The 23,594-nt window shown below is 37.0% G+C and overlaps 1 protein-coding gene across 15 annotated transcripts in view; it reads right to left on the bottom strand.

The window, feature by feature from the left end:
- The window catches only part of CNTN5 (contactin 5), a 1,211,165-nt gene that overhangs the window by 842,202 nt on the left and 345,369 nt on the right, over positions 1-23,594 (bottom strand). For 2 of the 15 annotated variants that reach the window (XM_084975745.1, XM_084975748.1), the window contains exon 1: positions 16,057-16,178. The exons of 12 other annotated variants lie outside the window; for them this stretch is intronic. The gene's annotated coding sequence lies outside the window, so the exon portion shown is untranslated. Of the gene's footprint in view, positions 1-11,297; positions 11,449-16,056; positions 16,179-23,594 lie in introns of those variants that run through there. One more of the 15 variants, XM_084975744.1, reaches the window with a different exon arrangement.

Below are 23,594 nucleotides of genomic sequence, written 5' to 3'. Positions count from 1 at the left end.
ATGAAGATTAATTAGTAAGTCTATTTTAGAAAATGAAGCTTTAAGATTTCTAGAATAAGTTGAGAATACAAAAAAAAAAAAAAAACAAAAAACAATTAGGTCTTGCTAAGAATAAGGAATAAAAGATAACACAGTTGGCCTTCCATAGTCACAGTTCTCCATCCACAGATTCAACCCAAAAATAGTCAGGAAAAAATGCCAGAAAGTTCCAAAAAGTGAAATTTGAATTTGCTGTGTGCCAGAAATTATTCATACAGCATTTCCAATGCATTCAAAACTATTTCATAACATTTGCATTGTTTTAGGTATTATAAGTAATCTAGAGAAAATGTTAAATATATAGGAGGATGTGCATAGCTTATATGAAAATACCACATCATTTTATATAAGGTACTTGAGCATCTGAGGATTTAGTATCCTGTCTGTGGAAGGTCCTGGAACTGGTCTTGCAGAAACACAGGATTATTAACATAAATAAACAAACAAACAAACAAAAACCCCAGAGATTTGAGAAAGATATTTTTAAAATAATGATAGCAAAATTCTCTACTAAACATAAATAATTCTAAAGAATATCAACAGTAATAAGACAAGGCATTTTGTGACATGGTGGAAATAAGCAAAAACAAGACCTACACATACACATATTGGAATATAAGACAAAGATACTATACAAATATTTAAAAAATTCCCACTTCACCAAAAATATGAGTGACTTCTGCTTTTTTTTTTAAACAGTGGCAACTCTAGCCCTGCTTTGTTCTATACATCTTCTAGACAAAAGAAAGTTTAAGACACCGGATCATCAAATTATCCTGAATCCTGAGAGAACCTAATCCAAAACAGATCCCCCACTTCCTTTCTAAATCATTCAGCAAAAGCCCATACCATATATTGAGCCTTTCTGAACTCCTTAGTAACCTGCCCTACAGTTCACTGTGATATATGATCTTCCTTGCTGCAACATCAGTAAATCTAACTGTTCAATATTAGATAAGTCATTAAGTCATGCAGAATGATCTGCTGGTCTACATCATGAGAAGAGAAAGAATGTTTAATTGTTGGTAGCCTCTGATAAGATATGTAATACAGGGATTAATTACTACAATGGGAGTGTTTGCATTTTTTGTTTGTTTGTTTGTTTGTTTGTTTTTGTCTTTTTATCTTTTTTAGTGCCGCACCCACAGCATAGGAGGTTCCCAGGCTAGGGGTCTAATCAGAGCTACAGTCTCCAGCCTACACCAGAGCCACAGCAACGTGGGATCCAAGCCGCATCTGCAACCTACACCACAGCTCATGGAACGCCGGATCCTTAACCCACTGAGCAAGGCCAGGGATCGAAACCCGCAACCTCATAGTTGCTAGTTGGATTCGTTAACCACTGAACCATGACGGGAACTCCTGGAGTATTATTTTTAAAATACTCATCAGAGAAAAGTCATTGCTATCAGTTCAAAATATTTCTTTTTCCTTCCGACTCACGTTAGTGGAGATTGGATAAATGACAGTGGTAGGGATAACTGGAAGAAACCAAAACTGCCAATATTTCCCAGTGCACTAGGATTTACTTCTTGCCATCCAGCATTGGTTAAGGATTCTGACCATGACATGGGCAGATATCCCTGATAAAGCAGGTCAACTGTGTCTTGACTAGAATGCCACTGTTAGACATCTTAGCATGTCCAAAAAAATAAATAAGCAAGCAAACAAAAAACTACACTTAAATTTGATTTTAAGCACTTTTACCTCCCTCTACTAAGAGAACACCATGTCACTGATAGGGACACTCCTCTACCTGGTCCTATAAGGATGAGACATCTGAAACAATCCTCAATCCACCTATATTTCAGTGTGAAACCTCAGGTGAACTGTGATTCTCAGATAATGTAAGGAATAAATACTTACGGTTAAAGCTCCTGTTATTTTGGGACTATTTACTATCACAGCAAATTGCTAATTACTAATACATTGGATCCCTAGAACAAAAAGTAAGGAGTAGAATACTAATTACTAGTACATTGGATCCCTAGAACAAAAAGTAAGGGTCAAAATTCTCCATATACAACCTCCAAATCATTACTCTTATAATCATACAATAATTTCTTTTGTGACTCATCCCACTTCCCTGAACCTTTCTCTTTCTTCCCTGAGTCATCTGTAATGATGACTGGTTTTGTCAATACATTCATATCTTAAGCATTCTTTTCAATTCAAATCCAGCCACAATCCTAGGGACATTTATGATCCATGTAGATAACCCATTTGTAGTAAAAAAAAAAAAAAAATATATATATATATATATATCATATATATATATATATATTAATCCTCTTTTATTAAGATAGATTATATTTCCATTCACTGAACCGAGGCTGACCTTCTGACTTGCTACAATCAGTAGAATGTGGTGGAAGTTATTCTGTGTGAATTCTGGTATGAAGACTTCAGAAAGTCTTTCAGCTTCCAGATTCACCAGTTTGGAACACTGGTGAAGACAATAGAAGACCATAATATAAGAAATCCATTTTAGCCTAGTTCAGGGGGAAAAAAAATGATTTCCCAGAAAAAACACCAACTGTCAGATATGTGAGAAATACTAACTTCTTGGTTTAAGCCACTACATTTTTAGATTATTAGTTACAGAACAGGAGTCAACAAAAATGCCATCCAATAACCCTGATTCACTGTTCTTTAATAACCTCATTTTCAATAACCTTCACTTCTCAATAAATTCTCTTGGCTATATTCTCAAGCTTGTTACCAACTAGACAATTCTCTCTCTCATAACCTCAGGTCAAATATTTCACTCCTCCTACTAAAATTTACTATTCTTCCTTTATCTCTAACTCTTCAATCACTTGAGCTTTCCATTTTTTCCAGGTCTAGTTTTCTTTTTGACCCCTCTTCTCTCCTGTGTAGCCTGGAAACCAAAGTTGAGAATGTGAATCACTCTCCTGCTGGTATCCTGCTTTTCTGGATTTAAAACCTCTAATTAAAATAATAGCTTTTTTGATTTTTCCTCCTTTCTTTATTTGGCATTGTCTGACTCTTCACTACCATTTTTTTTTTTTTTTTTTTTTTTTTTTTTTTTTTTCTCAACTGGGTTATCTCTCAGACACTAAGAAACGTGACAGTGGTAAACATCCTTTACTGACAGAGGAATCTGGTATGTGGTTTACAGTGAAACAAGTAAGAGCCAGAAGCTCAATTTATCAATACTAGTGTCAATTTATGAATCCTAGTGCTACTATGAGAAGCTTTTTAGAAAATTTCTACTTAAGTCCCTCTTGCATATTTAACTTCTACCTTTCTGTGTGGGAAATCTTAATCTGAATTCCTGCTCCATTCTGAGGTGGCAAAGCCCTTTTCTGTTGTAGAAATCTTGGTTTCAGCATGAGAGCTCTAGTATCCTACTAGCTACTACTCTTTCCATTCAAAAAATACTTTTTAAACACATTATATAAAGGACATAGTGTAACTGAGCAGGGTCCTATGGGGCTCCTGCGCACAAAAGCCTTCTGTGTTCCCCATATCGTATTTTTAGGAAATGTGCTTCACTCAGCCTCCATGGCCTTCCCTGAGTTCTAAGGGGCAGGTTCAGGCAGTTATTGATCAGGGAAGAAAGTGGATGCAAAGTCAGGGAAGAGTCAAGAAACAATAGTACAGCCCTAGGATATGATCCTGATTCCCTCTCAAGGGATATATACATAATGAGGTAGGCATCTTATACACTTAACAGGTATATTTCTTATGCTTGTTTTAGAATTTAATACTTAGGAGTTCCTTTAGTGACTCAGCAGTTAATGAACTTGACTAGGATCCATGAGGATGCAGGTTTGATCCTTGGCCTTGCTCAGTGGGTTGGGATCCAGCATTGCCTTGAGCTGTGGTGCAGATTGCAGATGCAACTCAGATCCCGCATTGATGTGGCTGCGGTGCAGGCCTGCAGTTGCAGCTCTGATTCCACCCTTAGCCTGGGAACCTCCATATGCTATGGAGGGTGTGGCCATTAAAAGCAAAAAAAAAAAAAAAATTAATATTTTAAAATTGAACAGCTTAGAGTCCTTCCTTGTGCTTCTCCCTGGCTTAATTACACCCTAAACATAATCTACTCTAGGCTAAATAATAGACACCCTGAGCACAACTGCCTGTGTGTTAAATTTTATTAGCACATGATGTTTTTCAGGAACTTCCCTAGTTTGTTCTAATCTCTGATCAATACACCCTTTTCATAAGTACTGCTATTCTAAGCAATAACCCAGAAGACAACCACCATGATCATGCCAATCTCCTGATGTTGATGACTAAAACTTTGATGACTAAAACTCTCCCAAAGAAAGAAGAATGCATGTTTGCCCCAATACTGATTCCTATTTGAAAAAGTTTTTCTCCTTTTTACTATAACCCCCACTGTAGTTCTTTCCAAGGGAAGACACAGTCTTTAAGGCATCAGCCTGCTGTGGCCTCCTTTGCCTGGCAAAGCAATGAAAGCTATCTTTTTCTCCTCAAAACTCTGTCTCCGTGTTTCTATTTGGCACCAGTGGACAGAGGCCAAGTTTTGTCAACAATATGTATTCCCTGGAATCATAGCAGATAAGTACAAATCTTCTTCTACTAATCAAGTCTTTAAATATTAAGATTTTATATATAGATGTGCCTTTTAAATTTTAAAACTGGGATGAAATATCACTCAGGTTTCAGTTATGCAAGATAAATAATTCTGGAATTTTACATACAGCATGGTAACCAATGTAAATAATACAGTGTTATATCACTTGAAATTTGCTAAAAGGGTAGATCTTAAGTATTTGCATCACAAAAACTAACAAAAAAGAAGTTAGTGTGTGAAATGATAGATACGCTAACGCTAACTAGTTTTGATAGGGATGGAGTAGGCACAGGTAGTTTTAGAAGTCTCAATGAAGGACCACAGATAAGAGGGAAACTTAGGGGACATTGGGAGATCACCGTAAGTAAATAAATTGCTTAAAAAAGCCATCAGAACTAGGCAGGCACTAGTGAAGTGTGAGAACTGCCTCACGTCATTGGGTGAGGGATGGAATTAGGTCTGCATTCAGATTAAGACCAAGAGTTTGGGGACCCTTCTGCTGATTTGAATATACGCATACCAAGGAGGAGTTGCTACTCCCAGAAAGAAAGAGGTGGGCTTTTCTAACCCCTGCTCCCACTGGAGGATAAAACTGTAGCTTACCTTGCCTGCCTGCTTGCATCTCTCACAAGCATGCTATCCTAATAAATCTATTTCTTGCCTATCACTTTGTCTCTCACTGAATTCCTTCTGAGCAGAGACATGAAGAACCTGAACCTCACAGAGTCCAGACACATGCTAATTTAAAACCGTGAGTTTAAGTGCAAAGCTGGGTTTAGGCTGGGTTCAAGTCCTGGCACATGGGTTTAAGACCCAATCTGTGTTCTGGCTAGGGTCAGAACATTAGTGCTGTCAGTTTCAGTTTCACAATGTATACATATATCAAAACATCCAGCTGTAGACCTTAAGTACATATAATTGCTTTTTGCCAGTTATACCCCAGTAAAGCTGGGAAAAAAAATGTAAAATGCTTACCATCACTCTCTACCAACATTTTGGAAGTAGGTAATGGTGTAACTGAGCTAGTGAGCTAGCTAGGCTCAGACTCCATGACCTTCCCTGAGTTCCAAAGGGCAGTTACTAAACAGAGAAGGGAGGAAATGCAGAGACCAGGGAGGAACAGTCAGGAGATGATAGTGCAAACTTGGGGCAGGGTCCTGGTTCCTCCTTAAGGAATCTATGTAATAATATCTTCTTGGAGTCTTTCTGTAGAACTAAAACCCCCAATAAATGAAAGAACTCCTTGATGAAACATTTTTCATTCCAGTAAGAAGGAGGACCACCAGAACCTGTCCTGGGGGCCACTAAACACCAGAGTTTGAAAGACAATGCAAGCTTGCCTCTACCCTAATCCTTATCTGTGGTCCTATTTTCCATTCCCCAAACTATAAAATCACCTCCTCATCCCTTCAAAGGGGGACACAGTCTTTAAGGCATTAGTCTGCTGTGCCCCCCTTTGCGTGGCAAAGCAATAAAGCTCTCTTTTTCTCCTTCACCAATACTGTCCCCAAGTTCCTATTTAACAATGGCAGACAGAGGCAGAGTTTTGGTAACAACAGGAAAAAAAAACATGCTATAAATCTTTGACTTTGTAAAATCCAGGGACCCTTAGGTGAGAAAGAAGTATAAATAGATACAGTGTCATATAATATAGTAACCATTATAATGGAGACATGAACAAACTCCCCAAGGATACTGAAAAGAAACTGAAACATTTTGCAAATTATCTTAGTAATTATTTTATGTTGTCTTCATTTCACATGTCTTCTGAATTCTCTGGATAAAATTTACTTATTCAAAAATGACAAATCATAGCTTATATAGTTCATTAATATATATATTTTTAAATACCTAAATTAAAATGTACATATGGCTCCAGTTTAAATGGCATGTTTCAAGTGATTAGTAAAAAATATTTTATTCCTTATGAGATCTTGGGATTTTTAATTTCAAGGAGGTAGATTCTGCCACCCTAGCATATATTGGCATTTGTTTTAAGTTGGTTATTTTCTGAGAAACAGAAAACTTGGTAAGCATTCTGAAAACCAATTAGGAGTTACCCTTCTGTAAGAAACATTTACATTTGTAAAGAAAATTTCCATTTGTAAGGGATTCCCATACTAGGAAAAGGAATTTGACCAAATCTCTAGAAATTTATCAATGAAAAAGACTTAAATCTGAATAAATGATCTTAGCCTTATTTTTCTGTTCCCAGTAACCTCCCAACTGACTTCTTCCTCAACATCTTCTTTTATGTTGAGCTATGGATAGTATTTAAGGACAAGTCTTCATTCATTTTGGAAAGAGTCATTCGGTTTTCCTGGCTTTCTCTCACATATACTTATTATTACACTTTTAAAATTTTCTCCTGTTAATCTGTCTCACATCAAATTAATTCCTAGACCAGCAAGAAGAACCTAGAAGGGTAGAGAAAAATTTCTTCCTTTTCAACATAATCTTAGATGTCAAATTGTTTGACAGAGGATTCTGTAGGTAAATCTAAGCATGACATGTATATACTATGAACTAGATGTTTTATTTTATTTTATTTTATTTTATTTTAATTTTAGGGCCACATGTGCGGCGTACGGAAGTTCCCAAGCTAGGGGTCAATCAGAGCTGCAGCTGCTGACCTACATCACAGCCATAGCAATGTCAGATCTGAGTTGCATCTACAACCTTCATCGTAGCTTGTGGCAATGCTGGTTCCTTTAACCCACTGAGCAAGGTTTGGGATTGAACTCACATCCTCATGGATTCTAGCTGGGGAGCCACAGTGGAAACTCCTGAAGTAAATATTTTAAATAAGAGCATCACAGTTGCATAATGGAAAAAAAAATACTTGAAAAATGTCTTATTCTATAGCTTTGTTAAGGGATCATTTACTGAAACTGCCCAGGTTGAACAAACATGATAATAGCCACTTGTATGAATTGTCTCACATCCAGAGGCCCTGATAAGGAATGTGGTGCTGCCCTGAAGACCAATAGGGAGAATTTGGGAGGGGCCAATAGGAGGGAAGGAGACAACAAACCTACCCAGGATCCTCGGTGCTGGAATGCATCCTGGCTGAGAGGTGCACGCACCACCAAGAAGGACCCTGGGACAGACTAAGTATGGGCCTGGCAAGACAACTAGCCAGAGAGACAACCTAGAAACTAACCTCATTCCCATAATACTTGAGATCGTGAGCCTCATGGCAGAGCAGTTCTCCTGGTTCCCTCACCCTGCGGCTCTCTGCCCAGGCACCCATTCCCAATAAAGTCTTTTGCTTTGTCAGCATGTGTGTCTCTTGGACAATTTATTTCCAAGTGTTAGACAAGAGCCCTGGAATCTGGGCCCTGGAAAGGGTTCCCCTTCCTGAAACAGCTTCATTTAGTGTTGATTTCTAGCCAAAATGTATCCCTTTTCTTCAAATGGATCTTAAAATTGCAAACTTTTGGCAGTCACTGATAAGTCTCCATCCAGATATGGAACTTTCTAGCTCTTCCCCTCCCCAAGAGGTCCTCTGTTGTGCCAAGTGCCTTCCTTTAGATTTTGTAATGTTTTATATTTTGATGTTTATCATTTTTATATTCTGCTATTCAATGACATGCCATACTATAAACTATTAGTGTCATTTTCTTTGCACTACAACTTATAGGGACCTATAATCATTTGCTTTTTTTTGATACATACTTTTTGATTATATAATATTGATCTAAGGGCTATCAAAATAGGAAAAGTGGAATATTTTAAAATGACCAATAAAGAGTAAAGGCGGGACTTGTATACATGTGAGTTTGAAGCTAAAACATGACCTGCTAATTAAATTTTCTACAATAGCAAGTATAAGTGTATGAACAATGATGAGAACTATTCTGCTGTAAAATAATAAGCATGTTGGGAGTTCCCGTAGTGGCTCAGCTGTTAACAAACCTGACTGGCATCCATGAGGAGGTAGGTTCGATCCCTGGCCTCACTCAGTGGATTAAGGATCCGGTGCTGCCATGAGCTGTGGTGTACATCACAGATGTGGCTCTGCTCCCACACTGCTGTGGCCCTGGCATAGGCTGGTTGCTACATCTCTGATTGGACCCCTAGCCTGGGAACCTCCATATGCTGCGGGTGCAGCCCTAAAGAAGAGAAAGACAAAAAAATAAAATAAAATAAAATGCATGTAAAGCAAAGCCTCTTTCAGCTCTTTATCATATTAATAGTTGACATGTATTTTTCCTTAGTCCATTTTATATTAATTCTCTTCTGCTCCTTGTAAATGTTACCTAACTGAACTTAGGTCTATTACCCTTAAATCTACCAGCACTAGGTTGTGGTAAGGAATCTACAACATTAAATTGCAGGGCATCATTAAAGAGAATGGGCAGCTCATGCTGAAAAACCCAAACTCAATGGCTTTCAGGGAAGGGATTTTAAAGGTTACATATGAGGTGAACATTTCAGCTCATGGACTTTCTTCTGATTGGTTGATGGTATTATAAAATGATGATGTTTCAGTATTCTTAATCATCAACCTTCTTGTTCTAACTAGTCTGTGGTCTGTGTGCATGTGATCAGCACGTAGTTACTATCCTCCTTAACTCAAAGATGTGCATCATATTGTTAGCATATCCCTGGAGGTGAAATTAGGACTCTGTTTTATCACTAAACTACTGTTTTGTTTTGTTTTTTGGGGGAGGAGAGGGGGCTATTTTTTGTTTTTGTTTTAATGTAGGTTTATTTACCTGCCTTTATTCAGAGAGAGTTATCCTTTAAAACTGTATCATCTATGAGGAATTCATTCCACTGAAGAGGCCCTCTACATGGCCTTTAGAAACGGGGCTTAAAAAACCTCAAAGATATTTAACAACCTAGATCTACTCCAAAGCAATTCAAGTGCAGAGTTAGGGCCCCAAGAATCCCCCAGAGTGTTGACGCTAAATCTGTAAGAGTTTGGGAAGGCAAGTGTCTCCATTTTCCATGCTCTGGCCCTTTGAGAAATAATGTCCGGGTCCATGAGCTAAGGGAATTTGATAGCTGAGAGGTCCTGTTCCCTGGAAATATCCCTGGGGCCTCTGGGAGGGAATAATCGCAGATGGGAGTTGAAGGTGGTTACTTTAGAATTGTAGAGCATAAAGCTTCTTGGGCCATGTAAGGAGGCTGTCTCTCACATCCTTTTTTCTTTTCTATGTGTAGAAGTGATAGGAAATGCCAGCGAGTTTTGGAGGTAACAGGTCGAAGGTGGTGGAGTGTTCCCAAGAGCATTACAGGAAGAGGGGGTGGACTGGGCCATACTGGGAATACTCAGAAGCCAATTCCCAATGCTTTGCGTTGGGTGCCCCTTATTCTAGTTTCTAAATCTACAGGGAACATGAAAGTTCGGTTTCTATTCTGGGTTCTCTAATTTTGTGCAAAGAAGGCTTAAAAGAGAAGTTACTTTCTAAGGACACCAAACAGGTACAAGATCTAACTCCTGCATTACTATTTCTTGACTGCTTTTCTTTTGTGTCTGCATCCCCTCACCTCCCTAATTAGTGACTGCTGGAGTTTGCTCTTTGAAGCTTAGAGAAAGCCTAGGAGATTAAAATCTTTTTTTTTTTTCTACACACAAGAAAGGGGGAACAAAATGGGCAACAAAGAAGAGCTTTTGTAGCTGAGAGAGCCCTGGAGGGTCCTACTCAGTTTCCATCTCCCTTTACTTTGATACCTCTCAATCCTGAGGGGAATAGGAATGGGATAACACAGGGAATAAAGTTCTGGATATAGAGCTTAATCATAAACTCAGCAGGGAACTCAGTTTTAGGAGGACTGTTTCATATACTGTCAATAACTCCATGAGGTTTCATTCTTTCTTACTGGGTTTGGTACATCACAATTAAGCATGTATACATAAATGTGTACACAAAGACATAAACATACACCATGAAAAATGGATAGGAGGTTTTTCACACTTGGATACCTAAAGGAAAGATAATGCAACCTAAGGCCATAGAAATTATACTTCATGTTGTCATATTTTTTCTTTTGAGTAGGGTTTTTTAATTCTAAATATATGTAAACAAAATCATTGTTAATAAACACTAAAAATAGTATATGATAAGACATAAAAAAAAACTCCAGATGAAAATAAAATTTAGGAATAATCTGACACCTAAAGTCTGATCTCTGGACCCAGAGTAATCTTTGTTCTCTTTTCTTCTTTAATATTGACTAACAAAGTACACATAAAACTCCATCAATTAAATGTAACCTCATTTTAATTTTCCTCTGAAAATTAGTCCTTCTAACCCTAACCTCAGTATTACTAAAATTATGTAAAAACACTGAAAAGTAACATCTTATTTGTGCATTTCTCCAGCCTTCAACTCTGACTGACTTTGAGTGATAACTCAATATACATTTGTTGCAATGAGTATACATGTAAATATAGCTTTTTCAGGGACAACTATATATATCAAGGAAGTATATATGCCAAAAGCATTTTTATATAATTATGTCATATATAATTTTTAATCTGTAGTTTTTAATGAATATAACTTGAAAATAGAATGATGCATGCTATTTTTAAAAATATCTCCCACAACTAATCCACCATTATTTTTTCTCATCTCTATCAACAAAGACTTCTTGACTTGATAAGGATTTATATGCAGTATAGAAAACATCATGCATTTTCATACTCAAAAAAAAAAAAAAGAGCAAAAATAGAAACCTGAAGAGTCAGGCTGCCTCCCCTCAGCAGAGACCTGTGGAGCCAATTACTCTGAGTGCAGCAAGTGCATCTTGATGAGGGGCAGCTCCCTGCTCTGTGACAGCTGCTGGAAATCAGTGCCACTAACACCTCCAGGCATGTTCTCCAAACACTGTAGGAAAACGAGTTGGGAAACAAACACCCACAGGCATAAGGCTTTATTATCAGTCTTTACTATTATTTACATTTCATGATATTCCAGTCTTTTCAAAAACTTAACAAATAATTTCAGTTTTATCACAAGAGTCCTGTGTACAAACTAGCCCTGACCAAATTTAAGCAGCTATAACATATAAATTGGAATACAAGGCAGTGACAGCATCCTTCACCTTTGCCTGCCTGATTCTAGAGACCACCAATCCCATTTCTGTACTTTAACGCCAACTCTCTGAGCCAAGGAATGTTTGCTAGATGCGATGACGAATAAATGACTTTTATTTACACAAAGAAAAATAACTTCAAAGATAGTGTAAATTTGATGGGATCTCTTGGCTATTGTGAATAGTGCTGCAATGAACATGAGGGTGCATGAATATTTTTTTTTAATTTGATGGGATTTCTATTATATTACATAGCACATACTCTTGAATTTTTCAATGGTGGCAAAAATTCATCTTTTGAAGATAGATTTGCATTTTGGAAGTAGTTGATACTTCTTGAGTCAAGCATGGCAAATAAGGTACATGAGTAATTGTATTAATATTTTTTGAACCCAAGTTCATGCACCCAAAGCACAGTGACCAAAATAATCATAGTTTGGAGCAGAGAAAGGTGTATTGTAGGGCCAAGCAAGAGGAATGGAGGGCTTGTATTCAAAAGACTCAAACTCCTTGATGGTTTGCAGGGAAGATTTTTATAGGCAAAATTTAGTGGAGTGGAGGGAGATGCAAGGTGTATAAACCTCCTCTGATAGGTTGGTGGGGAAGTAACAGAGTAGCATCCCAGGAATCTTAATCATTAGCCTTACAGTTCCAAGCAGTCTGACTCTGAATGCCTGTTCTCACGCTGAAGTTACCACGTTCCATCTGGGCAGGGGCTCTAGTTCTTATGAAAGAACACAGATTTTTATCATATTGTTATGTATATCTCTTGAGGAGGGACAAGGATCCTACCCCTACTGCACTATTATTTATTGACTGTCCTTCCTTTGCTTTGGCATTCCTCCCCTCTAATTAACAAGTGTTTGAATCTACCGTTTGAAACTCAAGGAAAGTCTAGGAGGATGAAATCTTTTCCCTGCAAACAAGAAACACGGGTCATGGAAAGTGTTCTATATCCAGGAAGGCGCCAGAGCATGCTGCTTGGTTTCATTAATAGTATGTTTAGTCAAAATTGAAATGTAACTATGAAACTTTTCTTCATGGCCTAAAAACTGATCCTTACTCATCTTTCTATCAATCCAAAAATAGATTTAAAAAAAAAAAGAAAGAAAAGAAAATAGTGTGATGATGATATCTCTGAGAATTAATCTGAAGATAATTTATTGTGTACATGGACTTGATTCCCAGCTTTCTCAAGTTTACAAAGTTTGTGGCAGAGCTAGAACTTAAACTAGGTTTTCCTGACTCCTGGTTTGATTGTATTCATTTTGTCCTTTCAAATAATGTAAAATAAAAATTTTTTTTTTGCCAATATTAAATGCCTTTGCTTATTTAAGCAAACACTATGAGACCTCCACAGCCACTCTGTCAGATTCTCTCTCCACCTGGCAGACTCAGGTCTCAGTTGCACCCTTGGGGAAATCTACCTTGTCTGTGTTTGGAAACTGTGTTCTATGTACTCACAGGACCTTTTATTTTTTCTTTTGTTGGACTTCAAAGACCCTTCAAGGAGACTGAACTCAAAGCCTCTGGCTAAGACAAGAATTAACAGACCCTTTTCATTGCCCCTTCCCCCAACTTGAGCAACCTGACCTACACCTTTCTACTCTTACTAGGTAGGTGTATGGCCCACTCCTCACCCTGCCACTACACCCCCAAACAACCAGCAAGCAGTATCCTATGACCCCTCTTTTCCCAACCAATCAGCAGGTCAGCGGGTATACTGCAAGACCTCTCCTCTCCCAGGGCTGTAAAAACACACAAGACCATGCACCCAGGGCTAGGCTCTCCCTGGTTATCAGGAAATCCACCCGCTCTGTTAACAGTGTCTCCTACCTCAATAAACTTATCTTTTCTTCACTTTGCTTTGGATGTGGAAATTTCTTTTCCGACCCATGTGTACAGACCAGGATGTCTTTCATAGAACATCTCACAACGGTAACCAATTATTTATAAAATTATATATAAAATAGTTACTACTTCTTACATTGGAAATTCTAACAGGAAGACATCTTAATTCTCTTGCTCATAGCACCTAGCATAGTGCCCAGAAGACACAGGTACACTGCTGTTTTATTTGTTGAATAATTATTTGTTCAGGAAAGTTAGTAAATCCCCATATATTCTGGAAAGTGGAATGAGCATTAATTATGAAATTTTGGGAAATCTGAATTTTTATCTCTTTTCCACCATTACCTAGATGATGTGTTTTTATAAGCAAAACTCAATTTCTCAACTCTATTTTGAAATAATTTACTCAAATCTTTACTAAAATGTTTTTAAGACATTTTATATTCAGAACACACCTGGCAAATAAATATTAACTGAAATTAACTTATGCCACAATTAAATTATACTACAATTTGGGGGGAAATATCACCAACAAATAAAATGCAGTTCTGTGGGCAAAGAGCTACTAATTCTGTTATTGGGAAACCAATATAAATGAGATTTGGTATAAAGTCAGGGATAGGAGCATCTACATTGGGGTCTGACAGATATGGACTTTGACCAGGACAATCCCCTCAGCTTAACTAAGTTATACAGGTTTCTTCCTCACTCTAGGTCCCTGACCTCCCTTTTCTTAGAACATTTACTTTATAAAACTTGCAATTGTAAATTACTTCTCTGCCCATTTGAAATGTACATAAATCTTCTCCTAGCCTCTTGTCAGTTTTATGACCCACAGAATGTCTTTGGCAAGGACCAGGAATCACCTCTTTGAAATGCATTCATCAAAGAAGACAGCATCCCTAGTTCCCAGTCTCTGTGGGAGGGTACAAGCCTAACTTTGATCACTACCAATTAGGAAACATAGAGGCCTAATCATTAAGGAAAAAAAAAAAATACAAACTCAGGAATAACTCAATGTGCTCAAAATACTGCATTAATCTACTTTATCTGTAATGTCCTACTAACTTTTCTGCTAGCTCACTCAGTGCTTAGAAACCATCTTTGTTCAGTAGAGATATGTTTAATTCATTTGAGATATGTTTAATCTTTCTCCCTTACTGCAATAGCCTTGCCTGTTCAACTTTTTTCAATGCAATTTCTGCTTTGATAACTCAAACTCCATGTAAAGAATCTGGTAACCATGAGACCTAGAACAAGTTACTTTGCCTTTAAGCACTTATTTTCTGATTGATATAAATGGGAATTATATGTGTAATGTATCCAGCACTAGTATGAGAAATACATGTGTAGTCTTCAACATAAACCTTGTATAACATATTATGAGCACTGGTTTATTTTTAACTAATTAAATAAAACGTATCAAATACTTCAGTATATGATCTTCTATTATAAAATTTATTGTTTTAGGACGTAGAAAAAAGTTAACGCTTTTAAAATGATTTTAATCTGAAAATAACTATGGGTATTTCAAACTAACGTGGAGCTATTTTTTTCTTCAGGCTGAGAGTTCTGAGTATCATACTCCTGGGTATTACTGAATGACCCAATAAATGCTAAGTTCTCACAATTCTTCTGAATTAATTGAAAAAATAGAATGTGTGAATAGTAAAAAGGGGAAAAGAAACAAAATTATTTAGACTTCTAGGCATCTGATTTGTGCAAACATTAGCATTGGGATCCCAGTTTTTTCAAGAACTCTGATCACATCGAAATCCCTTGAAGCATAGGATCTTGAAGGATAAGGTTCATAATATCTATTGCAAACTGGTATCAGGGAATAGCAGTCCTAATATAACACAGATATTCAGAAAACTGACTTTCAGAAAATGGGATAGTACTTTATTGTCAAGTCTACTACTTTTTAATCTCAGTGTTATGAAAACAGACTGAAATTCATATTTCCCCTAAAATATGGGTTTCAACCTAATATTCATAGTTGAGTATTGATGTTCTTAACTCATTCAATTTCTTCTTTAAATTTAAATAATAAATTTCAACTTCTCTCTCTTTTTTTTTTTTTTGACAAACTATATTCTGAAATTTTCTCAGTTGGGTGATGTTAACATACGGCTTCTTTAGAAATTGCTGATCTTACTACATTTTTCATAACTGCACACCTGTATTAATGCAAACAGCAATGTGTAATCAGATTCACATTTCCACTTAAGTACTGCCTTTCTTTCCACCTGCTATTACATTTGATCACTGTATGCTAATTTACATTCCATAAAAAGCTCTCTTTATACTGGAAAGAAATAATGAAAGCACTACGTTCTCTTAACATTATCCATTCCAAGTTCAAGATCAAACTCTTTCTTTCATATTTATAGACGCCAATGCCAGGCAAAGATGTTGCAGAATTTGCCACTTCAAAATATACTGTTTAGCATAAGGATTATTTTAGCTGATTATTTTTTAGAAACTGCAAACACAGTAGAAGCTCTGAAAACCAAGTAAGCATAAGACTTTTTGTAAGACATACTTACATGTTCAAGGGAAATCTCTATTTGTCAGGATGCCTCCCTCTCTTTCAAAGAAGAGGGGAATGACTCTAAATCTCCGAATACTCTTCACTAGCGAAGGCAACAACTTAAATCTGGGTAACAACCTTACCTTTGTTTACTGTACTTTTCCTAGTACCCTCCCATAACTGATTCCTCACTCTCAAGGTCTTGTTTTGTCTCTAGGTGAGGAAAATATGTAAGGTGATAGCTTTCCTGTTTCTGTTTTACAGTCTCTCTCATGTAAACATGTTATTAAACATTTTTCCTCTTGTTAATCTTTTTTTTTTTTTTTTTTCCTTTTTTAGGGCTGCACCTGTGGCATATGGAAATTCCCAGCTAGTTGTGGAATCAGAGCTACTGGCCTCACAGCAATGCAGGATCCAACCCACGTCTGCAACCTACACTGTACACTGTAGCTCATGGCAAAGTTGAATCCTCTTTAACCCACTGAGGGAGGGCTGGTATCAAACCTGCATCCTCGTAAGCACTATTTGGGTTCGTAACCCACTGAGCCACAACGGGAACTCCCTCTTGTTAATCTTTCTTTTTATTTTTGTCTTTTTTGTCTTTTCGTCTTTTTAAGGCCGTTCCCTTGGCATATGGAGGTTCCCCTAGGGGTCTAATCGGAGCTGCAGCCGCCAGCCTACGCCAGAGCCACAGCAACACAGGATCCAAGCTGCATCTGTGACCGACACCACAGCTCACGGCAACGCCGGATCCTTAATTCACTGAGCAAGGCCAGGGATCAAACCGTAACCTCATGGTTCCTAGTTGGATTTGTTAACCACTGAGCCATGACAGGAGCTCCTGTTAATCTTTCTTAATGTCAATTTAATTATTGGGCCAGCCAAAGAACCAGGAGGGAAAACTTTTCTGCCACTATACTTTTTAAAATTTCTTTTTTAAAGTTTCAAATCATTCAAACTTAATGAATGGTTGTTATTAAATTTTCTGATTTAGGATAGTCAATATAGGCCATTCTCAGCATAATGATGAATTATTTGAAAGTGGTTTAAACTGACAGTAGCCATGTGTCGAGTGACAAGGTAGGTTCTATGAAACAGCAAATGTATTATACTGAGTATTTTGATTCTTCATTGTGCTGAAAGTTTCAGGTGATTAAATCCTTAAAATGCATCTTAGAATTGGATGATTAAATCTTGTCAGGTAATTTTAAACCTTTAGAGGCATAATACCATAAAAAGCATTTTAATATCTTTGATTTTATTCTATCAAAAACAAATTATTTCTCAGTATAAATATCCCCAGCTTACTAGGATCCTATCTGTCGATATCACAATATGACAGCATTCAGACACTTGTTATCTGCAAAGACAGTGTATCTGCTATTTGTCACTAAGCAACATTCAGAAACAATTTCCCATTTTCTATTATCATGCAAAATGTGTCAGGACAAGAAAGGCACACAGAGAAAATTACTCCTCTGGTGAGATATTTTGACACCAAAAATCTTTCCTCGTCAAAGACGAAAAGCACCTTGTCAGTCACTTCTAATTACTGCCTCATTTCTGTCAATGGAGAGAGAACCAACTCCCTGTGGCAACGTCACAGAGGCATTTACCAACCTGTGGAGTTGGATTTGGCCTGTGAGCAGTATTTGCTGAGCTCAGCTGGGTCTGAGTCAATACGTACTGATAGAGTGATTTATAATCACACTATTAATTTTCTTTAAAGTTGAAGAAAGGACTTTTTTTTTCCTTTTTGCATGAATATTTGCTGTTTCATCTTTGGTATCAATGGATGCCTTCCTTCTTCAGCCTTTTCTGATATGCTTATGGCAATAAAGTGTAATGATTACCAACATTCACATTGCAATAAGTAATTTGAATAGTTGTAAATTCATTAAATATTAAAATAGAGCATTTCCTGTACTGTGATATGAATAATGTCCATAACCATATGAGTTGGGCAGGAGTGAAGGGGTGTAAAGGCTGAGTTAAGAAGATGAAAAATCATTAACCACATGTGGAAATCACCTCCTTAAAAGAAGTATAATTCCAGCCACTCACTTGCAACAGATTTTCCAAGCAGTGTATTATGAAACAGAGGAAGAAAACGAATCATTAGTGAGCAAACCAGCAATAATATTAAGGCTTTCAGTAATCCTACTTTGTATTAAAGCCAGGTTTATTTGGAAGATCTGCTAATAATGAGGGTGCATGAGATGCTGGGGCCTCAGGCTTTCCTCTGGCAACTTTAAGTTTTTGATGGCATTTCCAAACTTTATATAATACTCTATCCCCCAGGCCAACCCTGATAGCAAGGAATTTCTATGGAAAGGCATCCACAATATATTACCAGAGAAGCACAGGGAATACTTACTTGCATTTCCTGACCATTCTTCCATTGCTATTTGCATAGATCTGTTATTTTTATTTCAAATCAATTATGCCACATTTGATTAGCTGTTTATTAAAAATAATGTAATATATTCATACAGTAACCCTTTAATGAGGGGCTGTTCTTTGTCAGATCCTATACTAGGCACTGAGGATAAATACTAAGGAAAATTGGAAACAGTTTAAGTTCTTGAGGAGCTAAAGTTATTCCATATCATATCTCATCTATTTGGAAAGATATCACACTTAGACCTTGAATCATAACAAACTTCTGATACCAGGAGGGCACTTATCAGAATATCTGAAATGGATTGGCAAGGTCATGCTGTATATCCGCTGCATTAATACTAGACTGCCTCTAAAACTCTCTAAAATTGTTTTCTATTCTCTCAACATGTTTTTTGGAGTAGTGTGGTACTGTAAAAAAAAATCCACAAAATTTGAGTCAGAAGGCCTAGTAGCAGGTTTGTGCTAAGCCACTCTCTAAAAGTTCAAATTTAGAAAACTGTTTTGCCTATTATAATATAGAGAGGCAAAATTTGCCCCCCCCCCGCCAATGTGTCTCTTTGGCATAAGGATTATTTCAGGCTGATTAGTTTTAAGAATCAGAAGTCTCAAAAAGTTGTTCTTTTTACCTTCCCCTTAACTGCCTAAAAGAATTTAGAGAGAGGGCCTGTTACAAGAAGGGAATTATCACCAGAGATAATGGCAAAGAACATAACTACGAGTTCTCATTGTGTGTTAGGAACCTAACTAGTATCCATCAGGATGCGGGTTTAATCCCTGACCTTGATCAGTGGGTTAAAGGATTTGGCATTGTCATGAGCTATGGTATAGATCACAGACACAGCTCAGATTCTACATTGCCATGGCTGTGGCAGAGACCAGCAGGTGCAGTTCTGACTCAACCAGTCTGGGAACTCCCATATGCCTCAGATGCAGCCCCACCTCAAAAAAAAAAAAAAAGAATGTGAATTTAGGTATGGTACATTAGGGGACTTAGCAAGGCCTATTTGTTCAAAGTCCTCTCCGTGTTCCACTGTCCTTGCATAACATGGTAATAATAGACATTTGCTTACCAAACATTTACTTTTCCCATCTTCCTTTAAATTGTCTTCCCTCCTTTCCCTTTATCACAGACCCCTATGTCTTACTCTTTAATTAAGGATATTATACAAGCCTCAACTGCCTCACTGCCAGGGGGATTCATATTTTTATATGATCCTCTAGGAAGATTATTAAATTCGTTTTTCTTTGTAAATCTACCCCATGTTAATTTAATTATAGAAAAGCCAAAAAATCTAGAAAGAATTTTCCTCCCTAACAACATTACTTCTCATATATTGTTACTCATGATGTTAAACGTGTATGTTTCTTATTCATTAAATCTATATGAGAAGGGAAATTGAGGGATAGAAAGATTAGGAATATTCTACAGTATCAAAGTGCTAAGTAGCAGAGCTGGGGAGCAGGAGGAGGCAGGACCATCTGATGGTAAAACCAAACTCTTACCTTTTGGATCACTTGGCCTCTTCTGCTGGCCTAATTTACATGCTCAGTTAGAGCTTCATTCCATTCCAGCTAGTGCCTTACAAGTAAGTCTCTGCCTCAAGTCTTTTCTCCCTTCAAAGACTTCCTAATTCAGCTGCCAGAAAGATATCTCTCTCTCTCTCTCTCTTTTTTTTTTTTTTTTTTTGGCTTTTTAGGGCAGCATGTACGGCATTTGGAGGGTCCTAGGCTAGGGGTCTCATTGGAGCTACAGCTGCCAGCCTACACCACAGCCAGAGGAACGCAGGATCCAAGCCACATCTGCGAACTACACCATAGCTCATGGCAACGCCAGATCCTTAATCCACTGAGCAAGGCCAAGGATTGAACCCGCAACCTCATGGTTCCTAGTCAGATTCATTTCTGCTGCACTGCAACGAAACTCCTTTGTATTTTTATTTTATTTTACTTTGCTTTTTAGCAGAAAGATCTCTTTAAAATGAACATCTGACCATATTCCACTGTTGCCTAAATCCCTCAACAGCACCTTGAGGGCCTGTCAAGAGGCAATATTCTCTAAAGTACAAATGCCCACCTTCACCATGGCTTAACACAATACAGGGGCTTCACTCTTACTGTCATTTTCCTTATCCCTTTTTCCCAAGGATTTCACTACCTTCTCATATATGCTTCAAGATTTAATCATGCTGAAGCTATCTTGTTCTCACAAAATGATTGGATAGTTCTATTCAAATTTGAATCCAACTTTTCACAAAATCTTTATCCTCTGGTATTATGGGCATTATTGATGCTTAAAATATCAACTAGTATTGGACCTTTGCTTGTCTTAAAAACTAAAGTGGAATCATAGAAAGTTATGTCTTATCCTTTCCTTACTCAATTATCCCATTCACTTCCTTTAACTAAATTTTACATGAAGATCTTAAGTTACCTTTAAGTAAGCAGGCTGTTGGAAAACACTGTGTGCACTTTAGTGAGCAAAATATGCTAAAATATGTTGGATAAGCTAGAAAAATTAGCATATTATGCTAATTCTATAACCACCTGAGTATTTGAGTAAAAATAAGAATTTATTATTGCTTAAACTGTGATAATACAGCATATTGATATTTCTGAACTTTGCAAACAAGAAATTTAATTTAGTTAAAATATCTAATTAAAAAATAAACACAATTATTACATTCAGTCTTAATTTATAAAAAAGAAACTTTTTTACTCCTTACAAATATGGCACCATTCATAAATTTTATCAAGAATGTATTTTATCTACTTTCCCTCTAAGCCCTGTGGCATTCTTTAATGAATATTTGCTATTTTAAAATACAAAGAATCTCAATTCTTTTTAGTCAGTGTGATAAACTGGAAATTGATAAGCCTTTGTTCTCATTTGCTCGTGGCACTTTATAATTGTGCTCTCATTTAGTGTTTTTGACATGTGGGGGGAAGAAGGAATTTTCTTCATTTCACAAAGAAAGCAAGTGGATAATTCTAATGACAGCAACCAGATAAAAGAGATCAGGGAACTAACAATCACAACAGTGAATGATCACCTCTTATTTGCTCCTGTAATAGGAATTATTTGTTCATAATTATTTGTTCCCTCTTTGCCCTTGCCATTTCCCTGCCCCTTTAATCTTAACGTGGCTATGGCATTTGCTTTGAGCAAAGAAATATGGATGAAACTGACAGTCAGCTAACTCCTAGGAAAATGTTTGAAAAATACTGTGTATTTCTGTTTGCCCTCCTGGTATTGTCCTTTAATACTAGAAAATGTTATGTCCCCAGTAGGGCTGTCCTTCAGCATGGCTCCCAGATAAAGAAGAATGGAGCAGTTCCATGTTATCATCGAGCCAGGGCTTCGGCCCTAAACCCAAAGCTGTCCTGATGTGAACAACCAAAAACTTGGTTATTTTGACAGTGAATTGGTACTTTTAGAGCATAACCTAGTGAAAAAACTCACAGTATGTCCTCCCTACCTGTAATTAGAAATTTTTGTCAGTTTCTACATTTTACCTGACAAATTTTTGTATAGCAAAGGCTCCTTGTTAGGTAATCAAAATTATAAATGATAAACAATAATAAATAAATTAAAAGTCAATTTAAGAATAAATTTAAATAAGGATACAGAAAGAGTTACACACTGAAAACTACAAAGTACCACTGAAATAAATTAAAGAAGACATAAAGACATCCTGTGTTCACGAACTGGAACAATTAATATTGTTACAATGACAATACTGCTCAAAGCAATCTACAGATCCAGTGCAATTCCTATCAAAACCCCACTGGTATGGGCTTTATTGTTGTTACTGCTTCCTTGTTTCAGAAAGAGGGAAATCTACCCTAAAATCTATAAGAAATATTAAGTGACTCTAAACAGCTAAAGTAATCAAAGTTGGAAGATTCCCACTTCCAGGATGAAAATTTTTCTACACAGCTACAGTAATAAAAGTAATATGGTACTGGCAAAAAGATGATGTTGGACCTGTAAAGTAGAGAACCTAGAAATAAATCCTCATGTATTTGATCAACTGATTTTTGACAAGAGTGCCAAGACCATTCAATGGGGAAAGGACCATCTTTTCAATAACTGCTGCTGAGAAAACTAGATATCCATGCAACAGAATAAAGTTGGATCCTTATTTTATATCATACACATAATTAACTTAGAATGGACAAAAAACCTAAACATAACAGTCAAAACTATAAAATTCTAATAGGCCGGAGTTCCGTCATGGCGCAGCAGAAACAAATCAGACTAGGAACCATGACATTGCAGGTTCGATCCCTGGCCTCACTCAGTGGATTAAGAATCCGGCATTGCCCTGAACTGTGGTGTAGGTCACAGACACGGGTCAGGTCTCACGTTGCTGTGGCTATGGTGTAGGCTGGAAGCTGTAGCTCTAATTTGACCCCTAGCCTGGGAACCTCCATATGCCGTAGGTGTGGCCCTTAAAAAAAAAATTTTAATTCCCATACGAAACCATAAAAGGAAATTTTTATGAACTTTGAGTTGCCAATGACTTCTTAGAAACAACATCAAAAGCACAAGCAACAAAAGAAAATGTAGATAAACTGGATTTCATCAAAATTAAAAACTTTTGTGCATTAAAACATAACATCAAGAGAGTGAAATGAAAATATAAGCCAAGGAATAGGAGAAAATTTTGCAAATTTTGTATCTGAAAGAGATTATTATCCAAAATGCATGGAGAAGCTACAATTCAATGATGACAAAACAATTAATTCAAACATAGGCAAAAGTAGTTCCCATTGTGGTGCAGTGGAAACGAATCTGACTAGTACCAATGAGGATGCAGGTTTGATCCCTGGCTTTGCTCAGTGGGTTAAGGAACTGGCATTGCTATGAGCTGCAGTGTAGGTCACAGTCTTGGCTCAGATCCCATGTTGCTATGACTCTGGAGTAGGCTGGTAGCTGCAGATCTGATTTGACCCACAGCCCGGGAACTTCCATATGCCACAAGTGCGGCCCTAGAAAGAAAAAAACAAAAGAGAGAGAGAGAGAGGGAGAGAAAGAAAGAAAGAAAGAAAGAAAGAAAGAAAGAGAGAGAGAGAGAAAGAAAAAGAAAAACAAAAATAGGCAAAAAAGCTTGAATAGACATTGCTCAAAAAATTATATGCAAAATGCAA

Source organism: Sus scrofa, chromosome 9, assembly GCF_054392235.1.
Source record: "Sus scrofa isolate SSC_HxYL_T2T_F1_AM1 chromosome 9, Sscrofa_HxYL_maternal_Yorkshire_Landrace_v2.0, whole genome shotgun sequence".
In the NCBI taxonomy this organism is placed as follows: domain Eukaryota; kingdom Metazoa; phylum Chordata; class Mammalia; order Artiodactyla; family Suidae; genus Sus; species Sus scrofa.
Note: the sequence above shows the minus strand (reverse complement) of the source record. Positions and strands in the feature narration are given on the sequence as shown.